At 37.7% G+C, this 27,752-nt stretch overlaps 1 long non-coding RNA gene across 1 annotated transcript in view; it reads right to left on the bottom strand.

The window, feature by feature from the left end:
• LOC147581813 (uncharacterized) overlaps nucleotides 1–27,752 on the bottom strand; it is a 171,906-nt gene that overhangs the window by 84,416 nt on the left and 59,738 nt on the right. The window lies entirely within an intron of this gene.

Here is a 27,752-nt window from a genome sequence, read left to right as displayed (position 1 = left end):
CCTATTGAAGCTACACTTTTCAAGTCAAGTTTTCCAGAGGGATAGCATGTTTTACCTTTTGTTATGTTATTCTTTCTCCATCTCCCTCACCATACCCAGTCAGATGCCAAACCCTGTAGCTACCACCACAGTGTCTCTCACATCCATCCCTTCTTTTCCATTCACACTATCTGTATCAGAGTTCTCCCCAAAATTACATGCACACATCCAAAGGATTAACTGAAAAGAGTTGAAGAAGGGGACTGTTTATAGAGATGTAAGGGATAGTGAAGCATCAGGGACTTAAAATAGCTGGAAGCCATTATCACCTCACAGCCTGAAGGAGCAAGATCAGGAGTCATGTTACCAAAACCCAGAGAGAGCTGTACTTCTGAGAAAGGGGCCACCTAACAGGAAATGTGGCTGCAAGGAGAAAGACAGCAATTGCCAACACCATGGTCCAGAGGTATAGGGGATACGCAGTAAGGAATAAATACTCAGGCCTTTTCCTCCTTTCACCTTTCAGTTTCCTGATCTCATCTCCAGTTGGCCAAGCTCATTTGGAAGCCAGAGGCAAAGAAGCCAAGGTGACATACTCCATAGGACTCAGAAGGGCAGAGAATGGACCTCCAGAAGCAAACAGAGAAACAACAGCACACTATACTCAGAAAGCTCAAAGATCCAGAATGCCTCACCTAGATTATTGCAATGACCTAGCTGTCCTCTACAGTCAATCCTGTAGCCCATGAACTGTTTTTTTAGTTGAAGTCACACATCACAAAGGCATTCTTTGACTTCCTCCCAATCCCTCTCTGTCTCTACTGCTTCCATCGTTCTCTTAGCACTTATCTCTCCTTAAAATACTGTATTTAGTTTTTATGTTTATCTGCTTATCATCAATTTCTTCCAAATAGAATTAAGCTCCCTGAGAGCATTGGGCTAGCCTTGTACAGAGCAGGCACTCAGTTACTGAATGAATACATGCACATGAATGGTCACTGTATGCTGAAAAAAAATGGCAGATACAAAATGAATCAGCTACAGGAACTGAACCCAAAGATGCAGAAATTAATTCATCATTTTAGTGCCCAGCATCCAAACCTCTTTCATCTCTGGGAGGAGTTCCCCAAGACATGTATTCTTGGCAGGATGCAGAGTCCTCGTCTTTTATTACAAGAGCAAAAGAGGAGAAATCACCTGTCTCTGCCCAATGGCAGCCAAGATGTGGGTGTGGGCATACAACTTACACCCAGCCAATCGAATGCTTCCACTTTGAACCTTAGAGGAGTGACAAACAGAAATAGATTTCGATCACATGACTTCTTCTCTCAAGAATTCATCACTGATGAAAATACTAAGGTGTTTTCTGTTAAGCACAAATTTCTTGGGGCGATATCCCAAATTTTCCAGACCCTTCTTGTCTACCATCAGGCTATTTAAGTAAGATCTAAAATTAGAATTCAATGTCAGGTCTGTCCAACAACAACAACAACAACAAATATATATATAATCTGCCCATATATCCCTGTCTTTTTGACAAGTGTTACCTGTGACATCTAATGTGTGAATCAGTTAAAAAAGAATTCGTGAGTTGGGCAGATGTGTTTTTATTTTACTCTACAATCCAGGGAACTGATATTGTAATCACAAAGTGTATCTTTAAATTTCCTAAACATGCTTTTCAAATGAGAATTTACTCTTATTCATTGTGAAGGTGCCATAGAAACTTTTAACATTAAGAAGCCATTTCTTTTCATCTCCTATAAATTAAGCAAATGACTAGAAAAACCAACCACAGTAAAGTAGTGTGCTTGTCTAACCTGTTTTAGGACATTTATTTTGGTGTTTTATAAAAGTCTTGATTAAGAGCCTGATTCTAAGTCCAACATTGGTAATTAATGAATTATTAATGAATTAATAATTAAGGTGATTTTAGAGATAATATTTTTCATGAAAAAATTCTTCCATTGATAATGATTACAGACTACTAGCAATTAGAAATAGCTTATGGATAGAAATAGATAGATGATGATGATAGATATTCAGATAAATTAAAAGCTTCCTGATATGGTGTTGAAAATAGCACTTATATTCCTGTATATAATTTCCAGTATATAAATATTGGTAAAAGTTGAGAATTACTTCAATATACAATTTCTATAATTTATCTCAAGGCAACAGGAAACTACTGAATGGTCCCCAGTGTGAGGAGAGTGTAAGTCATGCCATTACTGATTAAGGTTGTATAAAGCACATATCAGCAACATATAATATACCTAAAAAACTGGTCTTTTTTTGCAACATTCCAGGATTTCTCTACTTATCTTAAAGAGTGTCATAAAATTATCAAAGCCAAGTTATCATTTTTAATTTTTAAAAATATGTCTTAAGACTCTGCAAAAGAACTCGGGGAATATAACAAAATAAGTAATGAAATACTGCAACTCCAAATATTGCTGGAGATCACAAACTTTGCCTACTATAGCTAAACAAATTGATAGCTCGAAGTCAGGGTAAAATTACTCCAAAAATCTATGGAAAGATTATTTGCCTGATGCTATAGCTCCATCCAGTGGCAATTAATGCTAACCTGGACTATCAGGATTCTAGCCAACTAAGAGAGCAAGGGGAAGAAGACACTCACAGTGGAAATAGAGCTTCCACAAATGATCCGGTCTCAACCACACTAGGGCTGCCTTGTACCAACATGCATTATTTCAGAGTTTTGGAAGAGTCTCAAAGCTGCAAGACCATTTCAAGTGAGAAAACTAAATCATTCAAGACACCACAGTTATGTCTACAATGTGTAAAGAATCCAGTGGAAAGTGAAAAATTAGGTTAGCTGTCCAAATATTTGACTACATGAATAAGAACTCTGGGACTGAACTTTCCACTATATATTCTTGAATAACATGTGTATTTCTGAGATTAGAATCTGAGCATTTTCCTTCATTATCTTCTCTGATTTCCATGACATTTCTTGTGAAATGTTTCTCTCTTTGGTATGTAAGATCGATGAAAAACAATCTATCTGTCTGGTCACAGCTGTATCCTGGCCTCAAAACAGTGCCTGTCTCACATTATATTTTTAATACATATTTATTGAATTAATGAAGAAATGTGACTCCTCCAAAGATATGTTAGGGATATGGTCATTTACTCTTTATGTTCACAAAAAACCTTTTGAGAGCCTGAGAAAAACAATGAACTCTTCCTCCCCAAATATGCATATATTATTATGCATATAGTTTCAAGGGTTTCTTGGACTCTCTGTCATTCATGTTTATGGGCCACAGGTTAAGAAGCTCTGCTCTAAAAATAACATTAAGATCAAGTTTATAATTGGGAAATTGAGATGATCTACTGAATGTGTTATTTTTGCCTGCATTGCTTCAACCGTTAATTATCCCAGATCCTGGTAGAAGAGTTGGACTTACTGATGGTGAAATTAAAACTAATGGAGAAAAATTAGTTCTATTTGAAAGTCATACTAAACATCAAAAAATATATGAGAAGAACACTGGGGGGGGGGGGAGATTAACATTCACTCTACCGTTGTCACCCTCTGTTAGTCATAGGGATGTGTCCAAAGTGATCTTAATGATCTATAATCTGAGAAGAATGAGATTCACCAGATCCAAGGACCATCAAGAAGGTACTCCTGGGATTTTACCCTCATCTTGCCAGAAGGGCCAAGTCTGTGTTCAGACACTTCCCTATAAGGCAATAATTCTGTTACTCAAATGTCTTGATATCAAGACAGAATCTAAGACCTGAGCCCTGAAATCTTTTCTGCACCAGTAGTTGTATCTTTTCTGTGCCCTAGGTTTTTCAACCCTTCCATACCTGCATCTTTGTTGTAGAACATAAGAAGTTTCCAATTATTCTCTCCTAGTGTGTTTCTATGAGCAGGGATAGCATTGGTTCTCAACCTTGGGAGTTCCCTACGTGAAATTTGAGACTAGCCCCCATATACAGTCTGTCCCTGCCAGACTAAACAGGCAGGCCACTCCAGATTGGTGGGTGGCAAGTTTAATAAGCAAGGAACTTACATACAAGGTTTGTCTTAGATAGCCATAAGACAAGACAGATCTCCACTCCATTCTAGTGTCCCAGAATCTTAAAAGTTTATATTAAAAGCCTAAATGTGGTGCAGTCATAAATACAGTCAAGAGAGCTTCAACAATACATTATTGTCTCAAGGACGCATCCTTTGAGCCAGTATGGATTCATAGTACATGGAACATACATTCCAAGGACAAGGGATGGGGTATGGAGCCTCTGACCACCTGGGTCTAGCTCATGGGTCAACTGGTGGTCATAGCCTCTTGATGTCCTCTTCCAACACCTAGCTCATGACAGCCATCTACTTTAATTCCATTAAATCACTTTTTATTGATAGCTCCTATGTCCCAAACCCTACTAAATACAGCAGAGATAGAAAAAAAAAAGTCCAGCAATTCCATCCCTATGAATTTGCCTAAGAGAATTAAAAACATATGCTTACATAAAAATTTGTTCGTGGCATTACTGTTCAAAAACAGTCAAAACACGGGGTGCCTGGGTAGCTCAGTTGGTTAAGCATCTGACTTCAGCTCAGGTCATGATCTCATGGTCCATGTGTTTGAGCCCTACGTCGGGCTCTGTGCTGACAGCTCAGAGTGTGGAGCCTGCTTCAGATTCTGTGTCTCCCTCTCTCTCTGATCCTCTCCCACCCATACCCTATGTCTCTCTCTCTCAAAAATAAACATTAAAAAAAACAGTCAAAACATGGAAACAACTCAAATGTCCATCACCTGATGAATGGCCAAATAAAATGTGCTGAATGGCTAAACAAATTGTATTTGACACAATGAATTAGTACAATTAGTTAGTTAAAAGTGCTGACACATGCTACAACATGGATGAATCTTGAAAACATTACGCTAGGTAAAAGAAGCCAAACATAGAAGACCAAATATGGTTTGATAACATTTATATGAAACATTCAGAATAGGTAAATCCATAGGGACAAATAGTAGATTAGTAGTTGCCAGAAAAAGTTAAATGGAAGGAATTAGAACTAACTGCTAATAAGTACAGGATTTGGGGGACACAGATAGAGAAGTTCTGGAATTAGATCATGGTGATGGCTACAAAGTATAGTAAATATACTAAAAACAACTAAAGTGCATACTTGAAAGTGGTGAATTTTATGTTATGTGAAATATATTTCAATTTTTCAAATTCTATTTAAAAAAGTCAAGCCGCTCAGTATCTTTGGTGAGAATAGTAATTGAAAAGGAGCACACAGGCGGGGCTGAAGGAGCTGGCTCCATTTTCTTTCTTGCTTTGAGTGGTGGTTACACAGATGTTTGCTTTAAAATAGTTTATTCAGGGGCGCCTGGGTGGCGCAGTCGGTTAAGCGTCCGACTTCAGCCAGGTCACGATCTCGCGGTCCGTGAGTTCGAGCCCCGCATTAGGCTCTGGGCTGATGGCTCAGAGCCTGGAGCCTGTTTCCGATTCTGTGTCTCCCTCTCTCTCTGCCCCTCCCCCCGTTCATGCTCTGTCTCTCTCTGTCCCAAAAATAAATAAACGTTGAAAGAAAAATTTAAAAAAAATAAATAAATAAAAATAAAAAAATAAATAAAATAGTTTATTCAGCCATGCATAATTCTGAATGTATACTATATTTCACAGTAGAATTTTTTAAGAGAAAGTAGGAGATAGTAAACTAATATCCATAAGGTATTATTTCCAAAAAAGAAATTAAAGTAACAAAATTGACACGGAATTTTATTTCTTTGGAAATTAGGTAAATGAATATATATTTAAAACAGTGAATTCTTATGCATACTATATGTATTGGTATCATTACATATTCATATATTCCAAATGGGCCTCTTAGTAGATACACAATATTGAGGAACTTTCTTTCTGGCCTTAGTGGACCACTCTGTCCGCTTTGATCACTGATCCTTCGCTCCCAAACCTCCTTCCAGTTCTTTGTACTCAACCATCAATAGACTGTTCCCTCAAACAGAAGTATTTTTCACCCTGCTCCTTTCCATCCCCCACTCTTTATTATATGCCTTTTTCTCATCCTTCAAGTCTCAGTTTAAGTGTCTCTTCCTCAGCAACCAGGTTACATCCTCATATTATTGCCGCAAAGCACTCTACGCTTCTCCTTCATAGCACCTAATAGAATTGAAGTTTGTGCAAGTGTTTGTCTAATATTTCTTGCATCTACTAGACTGTAAGCACCATGAAAATAACAAGCATAAATATCTGAGTTGCTGTTGTACCCAGCATATAACCTGCTACATGGTGCATAATAAATGAATGAAGGAATGAGTAGAATTTATATCTTCATTCCCTCACATTCCCTTAAGTTAAAACTTAAGAAATTTTATGATGAATGTAGTTGCCAAATAAAACACCTGATACACATACTTAGTCTAGGATAGTGTCAGTCTCCATAAATATTTATTGCTTAATAAATATTGAATAATATCATTATGAGTCAATACCTGGCCATAAAGTCATAAAACATTTACTCTAAGTTGATACTACTTTAATCTCTCCTGAAATATTGAATTTCCATAAATAAGAAGAAAATTTAAATGTAAGCTCTCTGTTTTAATATCTGGGGCATTTAATCAAGTTTCTCTAGCAATGAAACCAGTATGGCCCTTATCACTGACTGGGATTGTACGTTTGGTTACTTCTTGTATTTTCCACTGAATCACTCCACCAACCTGATTTCATTAATTGAAGGCCCATCATCCCTCTCCCTTAAGACCTACTCTTTCCCACTTTAAGCCCAGAAACAAGAAAGCCCCCTTAGCCCAACAGAGCTGTTGTTTCTTTCACTGACACTGTTGAAAACCAGGTCTTCACATTCTGAGGCCTACATGTCTCCTCCAACCTGCAGCAAACTCCTTTACAATCTGAGTCCTTGCATAGCCCCACACTTGAATGTGAATTCATATCTCTTTAATATCCTACTCAGATGCTCAATTTTTCCCCTGGGTATGAAAATTAAGTCAGAGTGGCTAAGTTGAAGAGGGATTTATAGCCTCAGCTACACATGATGCCACAACTAGCAGGCTTGTGACCTGCAAATCAGGGGCCTCCAGTTCAAATATGTCTCCTTGATATATTTTGTTAATCCACATTCTTTGAAAATTTACATAAAGTTTTTCACATAAAAGAGAAGAATTTCCAGTGTCTCTTAAATAATACTGCAATACTGAGCTCTTACCTGACACGGCAACAACCTTTTAGAGGTGAGTTGCAGGTACCTCCTTCTGCCTTCTATGTGCCAGATTACACGAGGCAAATACTTCATTACAGTCTGGCCCACTCCACATTCATTCTTTGATATTGACTGTTACCTACCACTGATTTTTTTGATGCCTGTTCTAGGCCCTAATTGTTCTCCAAGGTCAACAATCCAGATTACCCTATTTTCTTACAAGTTTCCCTATGTGAACCTGTGGGTCCCTACCAGCCATCAGATGTCAGTCAATGCCACTTTTGTCCATCAGAGAGGTCTCCAAGGACTTTCCTCCCACAAGACTCATTGACCCCCAACCATCTAGGAACAAGCTCTATAGACAAGTCCAGCTACATAATTTGTAAAGTCCAGTGCAAAAGGAAAATGAAGAACCTCTTGTTCAAAAGACAGGAAAAAGTGTCAATAAAAATATTACACTATAAAACATTTTTCTTTCTTCTACTGTCCCTCTCTCACTGTGTCATGGTGGGTTTTATTTGCTATTTAATGAATTTAATGCCATTTAATGCTCCCTCAGACAGGGGAATACTTGTAGGACAAGTGCAGACCTTCACAGGTGCCCAGGGATCCCAGCTGCAATTCTGTACATATGACCCACCAGCAGCTGGGATTCAGCTCCCTGTGGTTGCCAGGTGCCTGCACAGCCATGGCCAGGGAAGTCAATTCATCTCCCCTTCCCATAGTGCTGCCTCAATCCATGGTGGATAGGCAGCCACCAAGGGACCATAACTTCAACACCCAGGATGAATTTGGTACCTGGGAGGGAGGTGGGCAAAAGACTCTCCCCTACCAAGTCACCTACCAAATCACCATGGAGTTGCCAAACCAAGGAAGGGATGGCCACTACCTTGATGCACTCCAAGATTCTATGAGGCACATGCTGACCATGAACCTCCCATGTTTGTTTACATGCTACTACTAGGGCCAAAGAGAGATGGCAGCACCACCCAACCTCCTCTTGTCAATCTAACCTGGTTGCCACCTCAAACAGAGGGCTGCAGCAGTCATGGAATGCAGACAGGGAAGGAAAGACTAAGCATGGCCAGGATGTGAGGCACTAGGGAGCAGACAGCCAAGAACCCATCCTAGGTAAATAGTAGGAGTGATCAGGAGTGAGCTGAGGCTCCAATCACCCAACACATGCTCCAATGTACCATCATACTTCCCTTACAAAATACAAATTCTAAAACAAAATTATTAAGAATTTCATAATAGCTACAGAACATCCAGCCCCAAATGTGGAGCCCTTCTGAGCAGATCTTGTGTGATTGTACCGGCCCCATACCTGTGAAGCCAGCCCTGCCAGCAGACCATTGAATCTGAAGAAAAGTATCCTTGTCTAGCCACAAAACGTTCTGTTACACTTTTCCTCTAAAGCCATGGATGCTTACTCATTTTATGTTTTCTAACTTAGTAGTGTACTCAAGTGACTCATATCTCAAGGAAAGTCTGTTTCAAGGAAGGTGATTTCCTCTATCCATCCAGGCATAGAGGTGTCTGGCAGTTTCTTACCAAAAACATATTAATAGATTGTATATCACCAAGCACTGCAGTTAGGAAAAGAAAATGCTCTAAGAAATTCAAACTTTCTGGGGCGCCTGGGTGGCGCAGTCGGTTACACGTCCGACTTCAGCCAGGTCACGATCTCGCGGTCCGTGAGTTCGAGCCCCGCGTCGGGCTCTGGGCTGATGGCTCGGAGCCTGGAGCCTGTTTCCGATTCTGTGTCTCCCTCTCTCTCTGCCCCTCCCCCGTTCATGCTTTGCCTCTCTCTGTCCCAAAAATAAATAAAAAACGTTGAAAAAAAATTAAAAAAAAAAAAAAGAAATTCAAACTTTCTGAGGAAAGTCATTAAATCATTAGCAAGTTAAAATAACAACAATAATGATAAACACATAGACAACTTCCACATCAATGGTATCTCAATAAAAGAAAGGATTTCACAAGCACATTTGTGTTCATTCAGATATGAGTACTGCTCTTCACTTTTAACTAGATTTGGTACAAAAGAGAACTAATACAAATGCATATTTTTTTTCAAGTATCAGAAGTGAAAGAGGCAAACATGGTATGATATTGTGATTTATAATAAATATATATTTGGTCTTCATCCACATTCCTGGCACAGAGCTCCTTAAATTCTTGGAATTTCCTCCATGATAAGAAAAATGAAGGTGTCTTGATATTCATAACAAACCCCTGACTCTTTTTTAATTTTTTTTAATGTTTATTTCTGAGAGAGAGAATGTGTGTGAGCTGGGGAGGGGCAAAGAGAGTGGGAGACACAGAATCTGAAGGAGGCTCCAGGCTCTGAGCTGTCAGCACAGAGCCCAATGCATGGCTTGAACCATGAACCGTGAGATCATGACCTGAGCCGAAGTCAGACACCCAACCGACAGAGCCACCCAGGTGCCCTCATAACAAACCTCTTTTAACCACATCTGTGTATATGTTAATGAAGTGACTTTTGTAAAGTACCTAAGGATGGGAGGGCTGATCACAAGGAGAAACAACCATGCAATTAGAAGACTGGAACTTTCAGTCCTACCCCCAGATCTCTGGGAAGGAGAGAGAGGCTGTAAATTGAGTTCAATACTAATGGCCAATGATTTAATCAATCGTGTCTATGTAATGAAGCTTCCATAAAAACTCAAAATGACAAGGTTCAAAGAGATTCCAGGCTGACAAACCAGAACTCATCCACATGCCACCCTGCTGGACCCCAAACTCTATGAGGACAAAAGCTCCTTCATTCGGGGCCTCATCCTATTTATCTCTTCACCTTAACTCATATCTTTTCATGTCCCATGTAATAAACTAGTAATCTAGCAAGTAAACTGGTTTCCTGGTTTCTGTGAGCTGCTCTAGAAAGTTAATTGAACTCCAGGAAGGGGTCATGGGAACCTATGATTTATAGCTAATGTGTCAGAAGTACAGGTAACAACCTGGGCTTGCAATTGGCATCTAAAGAGGAGGGCAGTCTTATGAAACTGAGCCACTAACCTATGGGATCTGATGCAATCTCTGGATAGGTGGTGTCAGATTCAGTTGAATTGTAGGATATCCAGATGCTTGGTGGTGTGGGACATCCCACCCAACCCCCAACACACACTGCAATTGGTGACCAGAGTCATTACATGGTATGTTTTATTATGAGAAGTTATTAAATCATATTGGCCAAAGCCTTCTGAAGATCACCAAGAAACAAATATTAAACCAAACAGGCTACCACTTAATGAAGAGTCTCAACTTTCCTTCTTAACTAAACAGGGCCTGGTAATAAGCAGAGGGAATTCATTTTCTTTCTTTGCCTCACCTCCATTCTCTTTACATCTATATACATCCCATTGCAAATATCTGTGAACTTCACCACATTTTCCCTTTTCTCTACATTATTTTAGCATGTTTGATATGAAGCATATCTGACTATGACCTTGATTCCTAATTATATTATTTGAATTTAATGCTCTGCTAATGTTGTAATGTCAACATTGACATTATTATGGTTTCATTATGCATATATCATGATATAGCATGTGTTGGGCATTGTCTTAGGCTATAGCAATAAGGAAACAGGAGGAACAAAAAAGTATGTTAGTTTTATAAGGGATAAATCACTGTGAAAACATTCAAATTTTTAATGGTCTAATTATTATTTCATAATTCTGTTCCATAATGTCAGTGGGTTTAATTTTAATATATGAATGTATGCAATACACAAATGGTTTTGTGTGACTGTTCAATAACAAGAAAACTGAAATTAAATGAATATAAAAGGAAAAATTTTGCTATCTACTACTTTGGAGGAATATTATCCTATCAATATGCCTAATCTAATTAGTACATGATTATCTGATTCTCTGTCTCTAGGTTACTTTTTTATCTTTTAGGGGGAAACAATTCCTTTTAAAATCCTAGCTTCAATGAACTTTGATGTCTTCAATTCCAGGGCTTCAGTATACTTTAGTAACTCTATCTGACCTCTTCAATTCCAGTGGCTTCAATACACTTAAATAAATCTCTCCCATGGCCCCACTTTGAAATTTCTCTTCAACCAACTCTAATACTTAACCCAAAAATACCTCTCCCTGACTATACGTTTCTATCATACCAGCTCTCTCATTCCTACTCCACTTTTAGACTTAAACTATGTGCCCCTGATTTGTCCATTGACCCTGCTGGCCTAAAATCCTTCCACATCTAAATGGAACACTATGATTACCTCATGATGGGCCATTTCTCATCAACAAGTTTAACTCCCCAGATTGTGGGTCTAATTTCATAGGAACTTCAACACAATTTATCAATTTTTTTACTGATCTATTGTCATCTCTCCCATGTATTTACTTAGCATTCATGTGAGCTCTCCATCTAACCCTAACCTCCTCATTCTTAGCAGATGATCTTGCCTTAAATGCCACTGCATACTTGGTTAAGTCTCAACCATCTTCTTCCTTTTGTTTGTGTTCAGAGAAAAAGGTATACCTCCATTCCTTCATGGTTAATTCTATACTTTTATCATCACCTCATGCCTTCCCAATCTTTCACTTCTTTGTACACCTTGCTCCAACAACTTCTACCTATCTCTTCTGTATGTTCAATCTCTCTTTCTCTCTCTCTACTAGGTCTCTCTTTCCAGATTACAGCATGCCCAACTTTCATCTATTTTCTAAAACAACACAACAAAAAATACCTTCTTCTGATGCCCTTTATCTTACTTAATGCATGGGTTTATATTTCACATCTTATTTTACCCACTTACCCTCATCCTACTTATCTTCAAGAGTTAAATCCAACTCATCTTTAAATTATAGTGCATGAGAGCTAGAACAAATAATCCTAAAATTTGTATGGAACCAGAAAACACCCCGAGTAGCCAAAGCGATCTTGAAAAAGAAAACCAAAGCAGGATGCATCACAATTCCAGACTTCAAGCTATACTACAAAGCTGTAATCATCAAGACAGTATGGTACTGGCACAAGAACAGACACTCAGATCAATGGAACAGAATAGAGAACTCAGAAATGGACCCACACACGTATGGCCAACTAATCTTTGACAAAGCAGGAAAGAATATCCAATGGAATAAAGACAGTCTCTTCAGCAAGTGGTGCTGGGAAAACTGGACAGCGACATGCAGAAAAATGAACCTGGACCACTTTGTTACACCAGACACAAAAATAAAGTCAAAATGGATGAAAGACCTCAATGTAAGACAGGAAGCCATCAAAATCCTTGAGGAGAAAGGAGGCAAAAACTGCTTTGATCTTGGCCGCAGCAACTTCTTACTCAACACGTCTCTGGAGGCAAGGGAAACAAAAGCAAAAATGAACTCCTGGGACCTCATCAAAATAAAAAGCTTCTGCACAGCGAAGGAAACAATCAGCAAAACTAAAAGGCAACTGACAGAATGGGAGAAGATATTTGCAAACGACATATCAGATAAAGGGTTAGTATCCAAAATCTATAAAGAACTTATCAAACTCAACACCCAAGAAACAAATAATCCAGTGAAGAAATGGGCGAAAGACATGAACAGACACTTCTCCAAGGAAGACATCCAGATGACCAACTGACACATGAAAAAATGCTCAACATCACTCATCATCAGGGAAATACAAATCAAAGTATGTATCATTTTCTTAGGAGAAATCATTCTTGCAGGCCAAGCCTGATCACTTCCTTTGTCAAACATTTTCAATAAACTGTTCTCTTCCTTCAGAGAATTATCCCAATTGCCAATTATATATAATTTAGTATGATTGATTTATAAATTTTTCCTCCTCATCACTCTTAAAACTTTCAGAGAAGAGGCGCATGTCTGATCTTGATAAACACTGTCCCTCCAATATACTACAGAGATCCTAAAATGTATTTGGTGTTCAATAAATGTTTATAAATGAATGGATATGTTCATTGACTACTTCTCATAGATCCCTCTTTGAAAGGCATATTGTAGCTCTTTAATCCAGAAAAACTAATATGAGTCTTTCAGTTTAAAACAAAACACCTAGTTTTTTCTTCATATTGGCAATGCTAAAAGAGAAAGAGCATGTGTAGAGAGAAAAAAAAAAAGGCAGTTCCATGGAAAATAGAAAGCCAATTCTCTGCCACTGTGGAGACCCTCTCCACTGTGGGAAACAGACCTGAATTTCTTGAAGTTTCTTTCTTCTTCTGAAACATCTCATTTTCAGATTATTGGCCACTAAAGCAAGTAATAGGCTATCCCTTGAAGGAAATTTTGAAAATTTTGTTTTATGTATCTACAAATATTTTGAAATCTCTCCCATTTTTTGAGCACCTATGTAACAAATGTCAATTCAGCCTATTGACTTGTTTTAAAGCAATATACTATGTAATAGATCATATATCCACAGTGATCTTCAATACTGAATATAACTATTTTAATATGCCACAGAAAAAGTTTTCTTTACCAGAAGAAACTTAGCCAACCCAACTTCACTCTCACATTGAAACTGGGACTTTGATACCACTAAAGTCTTCTGATGAAAAGATGATGAATGTGGTATAAAAATATGATAATAAGTGTCCATTTTTAGTGAGGAATTTTAATAATCTATTAATTTTGCATTGATTTTACATGTTTCCTTTTCCCAGAAGATATGATTTTGTTTCTTTCCCACAGAGACTTAAAAAGTTATCTTTTTTAATACTCTTCTACTCCTAGAATACATTGTCCATCAAATTGTCTGCCTTGGATTTTTCTAAAATAAAGGATAGGGGCGCCTGGGTGGCGCAGTCGGTTAAGCGTCCGACTTCAGCCAGGTCACGATCTCGCGGTCCGTGAGTTCGAGCCCCGCGTCAGGCTCTGGGCTGATGGCTCAGAGCCTGGAGCCTGTTTCCGATTCTGTGTCTCCCTCTCTCTCTGCCCCTCCCCCATTCATGCTCTGTCTCTCTCTGTCCCAAAAATAAATAAACGTTGAAAAAAAAAATTAAAAAAAATAATAATAATAAATAAAGGATAAAAAAACAACACTTTAAAAATTTTGTATATAAGTTTGCCAAAATGAAATTCCCATCAAAGGAAATGTATCTCTATTCCTCTATTTATTTTTTTCTTTTATGAATACTAAGTAGTAGGTGTGGCTGGTCCTCCAATAGTCCTTTCATAGAAAAATTTAAGTTAAATTCCTGAGAATTTAGGTTTCAGGTTTCAGCTGATATTTCTATTTCTCAGAGACATCATCATGTAGAAAGATGCTCTAAACTGATAATAATGTAAACCTGAAGGGAAAAAAATTAGGTAACATATGTAGCTGGAAGCGTTCAATTATGTTTTTTTGTATTGAAAGTAATGCTACTAAGCAAAAAAGACAGAACCCTCTTTTTAAGTCCTCATAAGTAAGTTTTCATTGTGTTAAGTTCTCACTGAGTTAAGTCTCATGTCCAGAGGACTGATATTTACTAAAGTTTCCTAATGACATTTAGCAACAATGCTAACTCTAAAAAAGGAGACATACTTCAGCAAAATATTTAGATTGTAAACGTTTAGGGAATTAAAGAGTTCGTAAGTGGTTATTAGCACAAAAAAATGCATAGCTAAGGAAATGGAAAATGAGGTAAGAACTGTTAATGTTTTTTATAGTCAGCATATAAGTCAAAAATGAGGTTTGTAATTATGGTGTATGCATAGATGTTTCATTAAAGACACATTGTGGTGGGGCACCTGGGTAGCTCAGGTGATTAAGCATCCAACTCTTATCTCAGCTCAGGTCATGATCTCACAGTTCGTGAGGTGGAGCCCCACATCAGACACTGTGCTGACAGCATGGAACTTGCTTGGGATTCTCTCTCCCTCTCTCTCTGCCCCTCCCCACTCATGCATGCTCATGGGTGCTCTCTCTCCCCCTTTCTCTCAAAATAAATAAATAAACTGAAAGAAAGATGAAAGAAAGAAAGAAAGAAAGAAAGAAAGAAAGAAAGAAAGAAAGAAAGAAAGAAAGAAAGAAAGACATACACATCGTGGTAAAGCCAACATCAAAATAAGCTCAAAGCATTGGAGCAAACCCTTTCTAGTAATAAGTATACATCACTAACTTACTAAAAAAGGTACCACCTCAACTTGCCTTGAAATTTTTAGCCTATGCCAAACAAGAGTCTTCTCTGAAGAGTAAAATCTGGTAGTATATGTTGATGCTCAAAACTAATACTGTATGGGGGTTCTTAAAAAAATAGGTTTAGAATTACCATATAGTTCATTAATTCCACTTCTAAAATTGGATATATAGAAGAGAGTTGAAAACAAAAACACGAAGAGATATTTATACACCAATATACAGCATTGTTCATATGACAGAATTCACAATAGCCAAAAGATAGAAAGAACCCAAATATCCATCAGCAAATGACTGGATAAACAAAAATGTGGTACATACATTCAATGGAATATTATTCAGTCTTAAATAGGAATGAAATTCTGACACATGAGACAACATGAGTGAACTCTAAAGAAATTATGCTAAGTGAAATAAGCTGGTTACAAAAGGACAAAGATCATATGATTTCATATATATGAGATACATAGAGTAGGCAAATTCATAGAGACAGAAAGTTGAATGGTAGATGCCAGGGATAGGGAAGGGGAATGGGGAGCTGTTGTTTAATGCATACAAAGTTTCAATGTGGGAAGATGAAAAGTTCTGGAGATAGATGGTGGTGATGGTTGCACAACAATATGAGTACACGTAATGTCACTGAATCACTTAAAAATGATTAAATGGTAAATTTTATGGTATGTATATTTTATCACTTTTAAAAATCTTACAAAATAGAGGTTAGCCATATAAAACTTAGAAAATTCAGATAGGCAAAAAATTCTCATAATATTACAATTTCATATAACTACTGTTAACATTGTGGAGGAAGGGAAGCAAATACTAATGATTATGATGAATGTGACATGACTGTTCACTTCTCTCAAGGAAAATGTAGCACAGTTTAAGCAAAACCAAGTTGAAAGGATCTTTAAATACATCTTTACATATGAAAAACAAAAACAGAGTCCCAGAACAGCTAACGTACTTCCTCCAACTTCACAGAATTTAAAATACATCTTGACTCTTAGCTAGTGTTCATAAACACAAAATATCTATTGCATAAATATTTTATCCTACCTACAAAAAAACTAATTGAGTCTTACACAAATTAAATCTATCTATAGTAGCCAGAGTGTTTCACATTTAAAATCTTGTTGAATAAAGATAACACAAGGTTATAGTACTTTAATAATTAGCAGATAGAAAAGCTGTGGAGAGGATGATTTAGATGACATCAGAGCTTCTATTAGGTATTTCAGTACCAGAAATGATATACATTTGAGTCCAAAATGATTGTTACTGCTTTGTGTTTTCATCTCTTTTTTCCCTTACATCTAGATTACTCATTATCACATTGTTTCTCAAAAGTGTAAAAGTTAATCTTTGGTGTGCAAAAGGAAACTGATTAACACATTGAGCATAGGCCATGGCTCTTACGCAATACTTTATGTGGGCTCACTACAATAAGAGGGAAAAATCCACTTGATCTGGAACATAGCCCTAGAAATTTAGCGTGGCTTGAATTTTAAATAAACATGTACACACTTCATGTGTGCACCAAAGTTGAGGCTTATCAAGAGTATGTTTCTATTACACACATGCTCAAAAAAGAAGACTTTGTGGGTTTTTTGAGTACACATACCTGCATTACTTACCTCACAAACACCCAACCTGTTTCTGGTCTGTGTGGGTAGTCCCATTCACACTTCATATCCCAGAGAAAAGCTAAGTAATTTGTTACTTTAAAACAAAACAAAACAAAAACCCCCAGAAAACAGAAAACATTTCTTGGTAAGGCTCCAACATTGTTGAGGTATGAGAGAAGTCCATAGTAACTTATCTGGAAAGGGCTCAGTGATCCTTGACCTCATTTGTGACTGTGTTTCCTCCTTCCCTGAATGCTTATTATCCCCATGACCCCAGAGAAGAAATGATTCATCTCCTCCAAGATGAACTTTTCAGGGTATTTGTTATTTAAGATTTGGCTGACTCACACATACAATGGAATTTTTTATTGTTTTTCCTTTGATTTCTGTTTTATTCAGAGGTTCCTGATCATGATCTTTTTCACCTCCTGTGACTTGTACATGCTTTTCCTTAGGAAGAAATGCTCTTCTTCAAATACCACATTTCTGGTAAGCACCTATTTGTCCTTCAAGTTCAAGTTAATAAGAAACCTCTGAGAAGCTTTTCAGGCTCCTCACTCCCATCTCATATTGGGCTGATCACATATACACCCCTGTGCTACGAGGGTATCTTGACACAGACATCTCTTGTCCATTTACTCCATTATATTACAATGCTCTCAATTCATAGAGAAAAGAAATATGTCCTCTCCTACTTACTATACTATTGCTCTCTTTTCAGAGAGAATTTTTTTTTCATCTTTGTATTAACTGCACCTAAAACAGTCAGTTTCAAATACATTAGTACCCAATTAGTTTTTCTTTGATGTTGATTATTTAATTCTAAATTCTAAAAAGTAGTCTACTACCTTACTATAGAAGCTGAGACTCAAACGTAGGTCTGTTTCTAAAGCCCAAGATATTTCCCCTTCAACATGCTATCTTTTTATCTGTTCACTAAACCTCATTTTTTTTCCTGCCTCCTGACCATATGGTTAGACTTCATTTCCCAGCCCTATGTAAGAAGAAATGAAATATGCCATTCTAGGGCCTAGTCCCTAAAAGTAACTTCCTGTCAATTTGCTACCACTCATTGCTTTTCTTGTCTGCTGGATAGATTCAGTAGATTCAGCGAAGGAATCCAAGATCCTAGAAAATAACAGAGCCACCAGATGGGTCCCAAGTCACCATGTGAAAAAAAACAGGAATACCCAAGTAGAATTATTTTGAGAACAAGAAATAATTTCATATGGCTTTAAGCTCCTAAAATTTTTGAAGCTTTTAGTCAGCATTTTGCTGAGTGGCAGTTACCAGAGTGGCTGCACCAGTTTGCCTTTAGTGCAAGAGGGTTCCCTTTCTCTGCATCCTCACCAATACCTGTTGTTTCCTGTGTTGTTAATTTTAGTCATTCTAAACAGATGTGAGGTGATAGCTCATCCTGGTTTTGATTTGCATTTCCCTGATGATGAGTGATGTTGAGCATCTTCTCATGCATCTGTTAGCCATCTGGATGCCTTCTTTGGAAAAGTCTCTATTCATGTCTTCTGACCATTTCTTTATTTTATTTATTTATTTTTTTAATTTACATCCAAGTTAGTTAGCATATAGTGCAACAATGATTTCAAGAGTAGATTCCTAAATGCCCCTTGTCCATTTAGCCCATCCCCCCCCACCCACAACCCCTCCAGTAACCCTGTTTGTTTTCCATATCTAAGAGTCTCTTACGTTTTTGTCCCCCCTTTTTATATTATTTTTGTTTCCCTTCCCTTATGTTCATTTGTTTTGTATCTTAAAGTCCTCATATGAGTGAAGTCATATGATATTTTTCTTTCTCTGATTAATTTTGCTTAGCATAATACCCTCTAGTTCCATCCACGTAGTTGCAAACGGCAAGATTTCATTCTTCTTGATTGCCAAGTAATACTCCAGTGTGTGTGTGTGTGTGTGTGTGTGTGTGTGTGTGTGTGTGTGTGTGTGTATACACCACATCTTCTTTATTCATTCATCCATTGATGGACATTTGGGCTCTTTCCATACTTTGGCTATTGTTGACAGTGATGCTATAAACATGGGGGTGCATGTGCCCCTTCAAAACAGCATACCTGTATCCTTTGGATAAATGCCTAGTAGTACAATTGCTGGTTTGTAGGGTAGTTCTATTTTTAGTTTTTTGAGGAACCTCCATACTGTTTTTCAGAGTGGCTGCACCAGTTTTCATTCCCACCATCAGTGCAAAAGAGATCCTCTTCCTCTGCATCCTCACCAACATCTGTTGTTGCCTGAGTTGTTAATGTTAGCCATTCTGACAGGTGTGAGGTGGTATCTCATTGTGGTTTTGATTTGTATTTCCCTCATGATGAGTGATGTTGAGCATTTATTCATGTGTCGGTTGGCCATGTGGATGTCTTTGGGTAAGTGTCTATTCATATCTTTTTCCTATTCACTGGATTATTTGTGGTTTTGGGTGTTAAGTTTGATAAATTCTTTATAGATTTTGGATATTTTTTGGATGTTGAGTTTGAGAAGTTATTTATAGATTTCGGATACTATCCTTTTATTAGATATGTCTTTTGCAAATGTCTTCTCGCATTGCATAGGCTGACTTTTAGTTTTGTTGATTGTTTCCTTCTCTGTGAAGAAGCTTTTTATTTTGATGAAGTTCCAATAGTTCATGTTTGCTTTTGTTTCCCTTGCCTCTCGTGATGTGTCTAGCAAGAAGTTGCTACGGCCAAGGTCAAAGAGGTTGCTACCTGTGTTCCCTCTAGGATTTTTATGGTTTCTTGTCTCACATTTAGGTGTTTCATCCATTTTGATTTTACTTTTGTAAATGGTGTAAGAAAGTGATTCAATTTCATTCTTCTGCATGTTGCTGTCCAGTTTTCCCAACACCATTTGTTAAAGAGACTTTTTTTTTCCTTTGGGTAGTCTTTCCTGCTTTGTTGAAGATTAGTTGACCATATAGTTTAGTTTTCTATTCTGTTCCATTGATCTGTGTGTCTCTTTTTGTGCCAGTCCCATACTGTCTTGATGACTGCAGCTTTATAATACAACTTGAAATTGGAATCATGATGCCTCCAGTTTTGTTTCTCTTTTTCAGAATGGTTTTGGCTGTTCAGGATTTTTGTGGTTCCATACAAATTTTAGGATTGTTTGTTCTAGCTCTGTGAAAAATATTGGTGGTATTTATAGGGATTGCTTTAAATGAGTAGATTGCTTTAGGTAGTATAAACATTTTAACAATGTTTGTTCTTCCAATCTATGAGCATGAAATGCTTTTCCATTTCTTTGTGTCCTCTTCAATATCTTTTGTAAGTGTTCTACAGCTTTCAGCATACAGATCTTTTACCTCTTTGAGTAGGTTTATTCCTAGGTATCTTACTGTTTTCGGTGCAGTTGCAAATAGTATCAATTCCTTGATACCTTCTCCTGCCGCTTCGTTATTGGTGTATAGAAATGCAACTGATTTCTGTTCATTGATTTTATATCCTGCAACTTTGCTAAATTCATGTATTAGCTCTAGCAGTTTTTTGGTGAAGTCTTTCAGGTTTTCTAAATAGAGTATCATGTTGTCTACAAATAAAAGTTTGACTTCTTCCTTGCCAATTTAGATGCCTTGTTTTTCTTTTTGTTGTCTGATTGCTGAGGCTAAGACTTCCATTACTATGTTAAATAACAATGGTAGACATCCTTTTCTTGTTCCTGACCCTAGGGGAAAGGCTCTAACTTTTTCCCTATTGATTATGAATATTAGCTGTGGGCCTTTCATATATTGCCTTTATGATGTTGGGCTATGTACCATCTATTCCTATTTTGTGGAGGATTTTTATCCAGAATGGATGTGTTTTTGTCAAATGCTTTTCCCTCATCTATTCAGAGGATCATATGGTTCTTATCCTTTCTTTTATTAATGTGGTGTGTCACGCTGATTGATTTGAGAATATTGAACTAGCCCTGCAGCCTGGGGATAAATCCTACCTGATCATGGTAAATAATTCTTTTAATGTACTGTCAAATTCAATCTGCTAGTATCTTGTTGAGAATTTTTGCATCCATATTCATCATGCATATTGGCATAAAATTATCCTTTTTTAGTGGGGTCTTTGGTTTTGGAATCAAGGTAATGCTGGCCTCAATAGAATGAGTTTGGAAGTTTTCCTTCCATTTCTATTTTTTGTAACAGTTTGAGAAGAACAGTTATTAAGTCTTTAAAGGTCTAGTAGAATTCCCCTCGAAAGCCATCTGGCCATGGACTCTTGTTTTTCCACAGATTTTTGATTACTAATTCGATTTCTTTACTGGTTACGGGTCTGTTCAAATTTTCTATTTCTTCCTGTTTCAGTTTTGGTAGTGTGTATGTTTCTAGGAATTTATCTATTTCTTCCAGTTTGCCCAGTTTATTGGCATATAATTTTTCATGATACTCTCTTATAATTGTTTGTACTTCTGTGGTGTTGTGATCAGTCCCCTTTCATTCATGAGTTTATTTATTTGGGTCCTTTCTCTTTTCTTTTTCGTAAGTCTGGTTAGGGTGTTATCAATTTTATTAATTCTTTTGAAAACTCAGCTCTTAGTTTCATTTATCTGTTCTACTGGGGGTTTTTTATTTGTTTCTATGTCATTTGTTTCTGCTTTAGTCTTTATTATTTCCTTTTTCTGCTGGCTTTAGGCTTTATTTGCTGTTCCTTTTCTAGCTCCTTTAAGTGTAAGCTTAGGTTGTGTATTTGAGACATTTCTTGCTTCTTGAGGTAGGCCTATATTGCAATATACTTCCCTTTTAGGATTGCTTTTGCTTCATCCAAAAGGTTTTGGGCTGTCATGTTTTCATTTTCACTTGCTACCATGTATTTTTAAATTTCCTCTTTAATTTCCTAGTTAACCCATTCATTCTTTAGTAGCATGCTATTTAACCTCCAAGAATTTATGGTCTTTCCAAACTTTTTCTTGTGGTTGACTTCAAGTTTCATAGCATTGTAGTCTGAAAATATGCATGGTATGGTCTCGATCTTTTTGTAATATTGAGGACTGATTTGTGACCCAGTGCATGATCTATTCTGGAGAATGTTCCGTGTGCACTCGAAAAGAATGTGTATTCAACTGTTTTGGATGGAATGTTCCAAATATATCTCTTAAGTCCATCTGGTCCAGTGTGTCATTCAAAGCCATTGTTTCCTTGCTGAGCTTCTGCTTAGATGATCTGTTCCTTGCTGTAAGTGGGGGTGTTAAAGTCCTCTACTATTATTGTATTAGTGTCAATGAGTTTCTTTATGTTTGTAATTAATTGATTTATATATTTGAGTTCTTTCAAGTTGGGGGCATAAATATTTATAATTCTAAGATCTTCTTGATGGATAAACCCTTAATTATGATATAATGCCCTTCATCACCTCTTGTTACAGTCTTTGGTTTAAAATCTAGTTTGTCTGATGTAAGTATGGCTACTCTGGCTTTCTTTTGGCGTCTTTTAGCATGATAGATGGTTCTCCATCCTCTCACTTTCAATCTGCCCATGTCTTTAAGTCTAAAATGAGTCTACTGTAGCAGCATATAGATAGGTCTTATTTTTTTTTTATTTTTCTTTTATCCATTCTGATACCTTATGTGTTTTGAGTGGAGGAGGATTTAGTCCATTTACATTCAGGGTGATTACTGAAAGATATGAGTTTAGTGCCATTATGTTACCTGTCAAATTAATGTTTCTGGTGATGGTCTCTGTTCCTTTCTAGTCTCTGTTGCTTTTGGTGTTTTTGTTTTTGCTTTGTTTGTTCCCCCCTCCCCAACTCAAAGAATTCCCCTTTAAATTTCTTGCAGGGCTGGTTTAGTGGTCACAAACCAAACATGTTTAGTTTTTGTTTATCTGGGAAACTTTTTAGCTCTCCTTCTATTCTGAATGACAGCCTTGCTGGATAGAGTATTCTTGGCTGCATACTTTCCCCATTCAGCATGTTGAATATATCATGCTACTCCCTTCTGTCCTGCCAAACTTCTGTGGACAGATAAGCTGTGAACCTGATCTGTATTCCCTTGTAGGTTAAGAACTTTTCTCCCTTGCTGCTCTCAGGATTCTCTCCTTGTCTATGCATTTTGTGAATTTGACTATATGATATGTCTTGGTGATGGCTGGTTTTTATTGAATTTAATGGGAGTTTTCTGTGCTTCTTGGATTTTGATGTCTGTGTTCTTCCCCAGATTAGGGAAGTTTTCAGCTATAATTTGCTCACCTATACTTTTTGCCACTTTTTCTCTCCATCTTCTGGGACTCCTATGATATGAATGTTATTACATTTTAATAAATCACGGAGTTCCCTAAGTTTACCTTAGTGATTCATTACCTATGTTTCCCTCTTCTTTTCAGCTTCGTTATTTTCCATAATTTTATCTTCTGTGTCACTAATTCGCTCATCTGCCTCATCCATCCTCATTTTTATGGCCTTCATTTGGGTTTGCATCTTGGTTATAGCATTTTAATTTCAGCCTGACTAGATTTTAGTTCTTTTATCTCCACACAAAGGGATTCTCTGGTGTCTTCTATGCTTTATTCAAGCCCAGCTAGTATCTTTATAATTACTGTTTTAATTTCTAGTTCAGACATCTTACTTATATCTGTATTGATTAAATCCCTGGCCATCATTCTTTCCCTTTCATTCTTTTGAGGTTAATTCCTTTGTCTGCTGTGTTCTCTCCCTCAAATTAAGCAGATTATTCTGTTTTCCTCAGATCAATTTCCTAGGTATTCAAAATGTTTTGATGTTGATCTAGCTATGTTTGAGGCATGAGACAAGCCCAGGGTCCTCTTATTACTCCATCATTTTAACTCCTCTCTTGTTCTCACATGTATTCTTATTCCATGTGTTTGCAATAGGAAACTTACTTGGGGGGGGGGGCACATTCAATCCTTTTCATTCACTGCTTACCAACTCCAGAAACTGTTACTTAATACTTCCACTCCATCTCTCCTACTTAAATGCTCTGTTATTAGAGAATGTCTACTATATTCTATCTGCAAAAGGGAGACAGTATAAGGGATTCTTCAGTACAAGGGATAACATGGTGACAGAGATCTGCATCTTCTCCATTATCCTTCACCTTCTCTTGCCCTTGAGGCCATATTGGGATCTCATGTCTGGCAGGCATTCGACTTCATCCTTGTTCACTACTTTGGTTTTTCTATTCTTTTTGTGGTCCATGGAGGTGTTTGTCTTGTTTTTGAGTTGGTTCTTTCAGATATCTCCTTATAAAGGTTACCTTTTGGGGTGCCTGAGTGGCTCAGTTGGTAAAGCATCCAACTTCGGCTCAGGTCATGATCTCATGGTTCATGAGTTCGAGCCCTGTGTCAGACTGTGTGCTGACAGTTTAGAGCCTGGAGGCTGCTTCAGATTCTGTGTCTCCCTCTCTCTCTCTGCCCCTCCCCTGCTTGCACTGTGCCCCTCTCTCTCTCAAAAATAAATAAAACATTGAAAAAATAAAGATTATATATCATTACTCTTTGACACAGGTAAGATGTATCATAGCCTGGAAGTCCTCTGTACTTAACCCTTCTCTTCCTTGTACCTATTGACTTTCTCTCCACCTCAAACATTCTGAATGGGGATGTTCCACCCAGGGTCTCTAGACCCAGGGTCTAGAGAAGGAGGGTATGGGATGGACAGATACCACAAAGTATGTATCTACACATCCTTATAATAAATCCCTAGAAGTGGAATTCCTGTCTCAAGGGTATGATACCTACAGCTTTTGATATATATTATAAAATTGCCCTCCAGAATACTTAAACCAAGTTATGCTTCTGCTTGCAGTATGAGACTATAGCCAACATTATGTATTCTCAGCAGCTGTGATTAATAATTGGCATTTATTCAACATTACCTCTGGTGAAGTCAAACTCCTACATTACCTTCCCCTTTCATCATAGTCATACTTCAGGGAAAGCAATGTTGAGATAATAGCATGGCACTTCCTGAATGTCAATCACAGAGTACTCTTCCTGTCAGTTTGCATCTTTGGACTATCTTCACATTCTTGCATGAATGCAACTGAGCATATGGAATGTGTAACATTATGATTTATAATAAATATACATTTGATCTTTATCCCTGTTTCTGGAGTAGAGCTCCTAAAACCCTTCATATTCATAACAAACCCCTTTTAACCACACCTGAATTTATATTAAGTCATGTGAGGTGACTTTTGGAAAGCACATAAGGATGAAGGCTGGTTGCCAGGGCAACCAACCATGTAATGAGAGCATTGGAATTTTTAGTCCTACTTCCAACTCTCTGGGGAGGGGAGAAGGGCTGGGGGTTGAATCACTTGCCAATGGCTGGCATTTTAATCAATCATGCCTGTGTAATAAAACTTCCATAAAAACCCAAAAGAACTGGGTTCGGAGAGCTTCTGGGTTGGTGAACATGTGGAGATTCTGGTAGAGTTGCATACGCAGAGAGCATGGAATCTCCATACCCCTTTCCACATATCTTGCCCTATGCATCTCTTTTCCCCCTTTCCTCATTCCACCCAAGGAGAGGTGGAGAGATTTATCTGATTGTTACATTTGAGAAAAGAACACTGGGCATGTTCACCTCAACAACTTCAGGTGTTCTCTGAAGAGCTAGGTATGTGAGAACATAGAGTCTTCTTTTCTCCCACAGGGATAGGCTATGTGAGCCCTTAACACTGGAAGAAATAGCTGCAGAAAAGGCTTGGGCCAATGTATCACTGTCATGACCTGGAGCTAATCTGTGATGTTCTCAGGTTCAGTTGTCAAACCTATTTTGCTCTCACACTAAGACAATCCTATAAATTATCTTTTCCCTGTAATAATGGTTTCTATTCCTCTTCTTTATTGGGCCAAACAGATATGTGGTCCAATCAGAGCTAATCGCAAAGCTTTTCGAAGGGTAATGGGGAGGAGGGGTGTGAGGCTTGCTTTTTCCCTCTGGACTTGAATGGGGAAAGATGTGAGCCTGTATGTCTACAGGAAGAAGGCAGCCCAAATCAAGGATAGAAGCCAGGTTCTGCTGACATCAGGTAAATTCCCAAAACCGGTTATTCCTGAAGACGACTCTATAATTTAGATTTCTAGATTCATAATCCATCACATCTTTTTTTATTACTTAAGCTGATATTAGTTGGATTTCAGTCACTTCCAATAGAAAGAGTCCATACACAGGAATTAGCAAAAGGATATTAAGTAAGAAGATATAAGATAATTGCTTTTGGAGTTTGGAGAAGGAAGTTCAGGCTGGGATGAGCTTCCTAGAGAGGCTCTTAGTTTGGATCAGTTAAAGACACCATCAATGAATGATCACTATTATATGCTAAACACAATGATGAATAAAACAAAGCCTCTAGTCCCAAGTTATTTACTCTCATTTACTGGGGGAAGATGGAGATGTAAAAGATTATTTCCATATGAGATGACAGGTTCAATAGCAGAACCATTTTCCCAGTGTGCTATGAGGGTACATAAGAGTGCCTCCCCCATGGGGACTGGGGTGGAGACTGTCAGAAGCTGACACCTGAACTGCTTCTTGAAGGGACTAAGCATAGGAGTTGGCTGAAAGAAGATGGCAGCATAGGGCTTTCCAGACAAAGGGAAATGGAGTTGCTTAGGCAGAGAAGTATAAAATAATATGATGTTGGGGGAGGGGAAGGGCTGACCTAAGCTTGTTGGACCTTGAAGGATGAAGAGGAAGATGGAAACATATGATCACATATGTGGAGCATATGATTTATACAGGGGAAGAGTTGGAGATACCCTGGAAAAATAGGTTGCAGCAGACTTTAAAGGACCTGAAATAACAAGAGGGGCAAGGAAACATAGCCCTTATAATAAGTGATGAGATAAAACTGAAGCAAGCTTTTAACAGAGAATTGCATGATAAAAGCACTGTTTTTAAAAACTAATCTGGCAACAGACTATAGCATGGATTGGATGTTACAATACCAGTTAGGAGACTATTATATTGGTCACACTGAGAGAAGGCAAGGACCTGAACTATGGTAGTGGAAATGAAGTGGGAATGGATGAAAGAAGGAAAGCTACCTATCAGTGTTTGTTCCAATCCTATAGCAACTGGCTTAAAATAGGTATCATGAAGAAATTTTTCATCTCTGCTTGTATGGTGGTTATGGGTGAATGTTTTTCTCTACATAGGTCGCAAATTCTCAAAGGCAGGGACTACAGTTGGTTCTTTGTGATTCTCTAGGTATATAGTAGGTATTTAAAAAATATTATAGGCTTTAATTAAATTCTCAAATTGGGTTTCGCTGTTGTTTTTGTTTTTGTTTTGTTTTGTTTTGAGAGAGAGAGCACTGGGCAGGGGCAAAGGGAGAGGGAGAGAGAGAATCTTAAGCAGGTTCCGTGCTTCTAGCAAACAGCCCGATCTGGGGCTCAATCCCATGAGATTAGGACTGGAGAGGAAACTAACAGTCAGATGCTTAACTGCCTGAGCCACCCAGGCACCCAGGTTTTGCTGGTTTTATTATTTTTTTAAATTTTCTTCAAATATGTGTCTATGTTTAACTGACAAGGTTATATTGTTTGCATTGTTATGAGTCAATAGGAAAATGAGTTCAGTAGGGCACTGGTCCAGGAGAGAGAATACACAGTGATCCCACTATTGTTTACTAAAGAACCATAAGAAGAGATTTAATCCTACTTACCTATGAAATTCCCCTAAGATAAAAAAATGAGAACTCTCTTTTACAAAATACATGGAGACTTTATATTAAAAAGACTGAGGAGGAATAAGGAACAGTCCCTGATCTCAAAAACTGCACAAGGGGAAAAATGAAGATAGCAATAACTATTAACA

Source organism: Puma concolor, chromosome B1 (assembly GCF_028749965.1).
Source record: "Puma concolor isolate L17-30 chromosome B1, mPumCon1.1.hap2, whole genome shotgun sequence".
NCBI lineage: Eukaryota > Metazoa > Chordata > Mammalia > Carnivora > Felidae > Puma > Puma concolor.
This window is presented reverse-complemented; position numbering and strand designations above follow the sequence as displayed.